Raw genomic sequence first — 2692 nt, forward strand, 5'->3', positions numbered from 1 at the left:
TTGTGCAGTGTAATGAGGTGATCTTTTCCAGTATTTTTATTTTGCATTCTTGTGCATAACCTATGTGAAATTGTTTCCTACCATACATAGCCTTAATTAATGTAATTGGGTAATTTGTTCAAATTAACTATTCTTATTTGTTGTAACACAGTTTAAAATCAAAATACTAAGTAAAAAAAAAACAAAAAAACACATTGCTGGTGAGTTGTTTCTAACTCATGGTGACCCCATGTGTTACAGAAGAGAACTGTCCATAGGATTGTCTTGACCGTAATCTTTACAGAAGCAGTTCACAAGCTCTTTCCTCCACAGAGCAAATGGATGGCTTCAAACCATCAACCCGTGGGTTAGCAGCCGATGGAAAGCTGCTAGCACCTCCCAGGCATGTACTATAAATGTTTTCTAACAACAGTCTTCCATGACTTCCAAACGACAACAACAAAAGCCAAATTATCATTACTTTAAATAACAACCTGGTATATTTAAAATAATTAGAATAGACAACAAGAAGAAAATATCCTATTGCTGTGCCATTACAATTATTAGAAAAAAAGAAAATTGAATAACTCATTCTGAAAGCTAAGGCAACAATGAGCTAAGTTTTTTAAGAAAAATTTCTTCCATGAATCACATTTCCTAATCACATGATAAAATATCTTGCACTTAGCTTAAGAAAAATTAAGTCCAATGTCATTGTTATAACCGTGATCCACTTGAGAATACAGAGAATTTTAAAAATACAACTTCTTTTTGAGAGAGAAAAAGGTCTCTTTCCCAGAAAACTGATTAGGCCAGCAGGTAGTGAGGTGGCTGTGATAATTGTGATATTATGCCATGCCCTCACTGATCTGCATTCTCGATTCACATCTTTCACTGAGAACTTTTGGCACCAACTTCATAACCCTTGCCAAGTATTTACTCTGGTGGCCATCCAAACTAGTGAGTTAAGCAAAATGTTCCCCACCAGGGTATTAAATACCTATGTCTTTCTTTTAATGACCTGCTTTCATGCACACAGGAGCCCTGGTGGCACAGTGGTTAAGAGCTTGGCTGTGAACTAACAGGTCAGAAGTTCGAATCCACCAGCCACTCCTTGGAAACCCTATGAGGCAGTTCTACTCTGCTCTATATGGTTGCTATGAGTTGGAATCGACTCGAAGGCATCAGGTTTGGTTTGATTTGATTTATGCATTCATGTGTTTTCTGGGCTCTAAAATAAAAGCAGAGATTTTTTGTCTGTTTTTTACACAGCATAAAAAAGGCATTCTATACAGGTGTATCTTAAATGTGGTCCTTAGCGCTGAATCATTATCACCTGGCTTTTGTTAAAAACGCAAATTCCTGGGCTCCATCTCAGATCAAATGAATCAGAATCTCTTAGGGTTGGGCCTGAGGATCTGCAATTTTAAAAATCACCCCCTCAATGTGATTCTGATGCACACCAAACTTGGGAATCACTCCACAGAGAATGATTTAAAATGTAGAATATTTGCCCCTCTATAGAATATTGAATATACCATGGGCTGCCAAAAGAATGAACAAATCTGTCTTCGGGGATCTTCGGAGAAGTGCAGCCAGAATGCTCCTTAGAAGTAAGGACTTATCTCACATGCTTTGGAAATTTTATCAGAAGGGACCAGTTCCTGGAGAAGGACATCATGATTGGTAAGGTAGAGGGTCAGTGAAAAAGTGTAAGCCCCTCAACGAGATGAACTGACACAGTGGCTGCACTGATGGGGTCATGGATCGAATTGTGTCCCCCAAAAATATCTGTTGACTTGGCTGGGTCATGATTTGCACTACTGTATGATTGTGTAATCTGATGTGATTTCTTATGTGTTGTAAACTCTATCGCTATGATGAGGTTATATGTGATCTCCTTATGTGTTGTAAACTCTATCACTGTGATGAGGTTATACTGATGAGGTTTACAAGATTAGACAGTGTTTTAATCCAATCTCTTTTGAGATACAAAAGAGAGAAGTGAGCAGAGACACATGGGAACCTCACACCACCAAGAAAGCAGTGCTGGGAGCAGAGCACGTCCTTTGGACCTGAGGTTCCTGTGCTGAGAAGCTCCCAGACCAAGGGAAGACTGATGAATCACAAGGACTTTCCTACAGAGCTGACAGAGACAGAAAGCCTTCTCCTGGAGCTGATGCCCTGAATTTGGACTTGTAGCTTACTGGACTATGAGAGAATAAATTTCTATTGTTAAAAGCCATCCACTCGTGGTATTTCTGTTGAAGCAGCACTAGATGACTAAGACAGATGGGCTCAAGCATAACACTGATCATGAAGATGGCTCAGGACCGGGCAGTGTTTCGTTCTCTTGTACACAGGGTCGCTATTAATCGAAACCAACTCAATAGCACCTAACAACAATAGCAACAACAGATACTTTGGGGGCAGTGGTGGTTCAGTGGTAGAATTCTTGCCTTCCATGCAGGAGACCCAGGTTCAATTCCTGGCCAATACACCTCAGACACTTGTGTGGTACTGTGATGCTGAAGAGATTTCAGCAGAGCTTCAGGACTGAAATGGCCTAGAAGAAGAGGCCTGGTGCTCTACTTCCAAAAACCAGCCAATGAAAACCCTATGGATCACAAAATTCAGATTCACAACCGATGTCTTTGCATTGTAGATGAGGTCTCCATAAATTAGGGGCTGACTGGACAGCAGCTTACAACAG

General features: G+C 40.2%; 1 non-coding gene across 1 annotated transcript; it reads left to right on the top strand.

Annotated features, from left to right (window-relative positions):
- Window positions 1-2408: 2408 nt before the first annotated feature.
- TRNAG-UCC (transfer RNA glycine (anticodon UCC)) lies at window positions 2409-2479 on the top strand. Its single transcript has one exon. It is a non-coding gene; the product is annotated as a tRNA-Gly (tRNA).
- Window positions 2480-2692: the final 213 nt, after the last annotated feature.

This window comes from Trichechus manatus, unplaced genomic scaffold, assembly GCF_000243295.1.
Source record: "Trichechus manatus latirostris isolate Lorelei unplaced genomic scaffold, TriManLat1.0 scaffold00035, whole genome shotgun sequence".
Taxonomy (NCBI): Eukaryota; Metazoa; Chordata; class Mammalia; order Sirenia; family Trichechidae; genus Trichechus; species Trichechus manatus.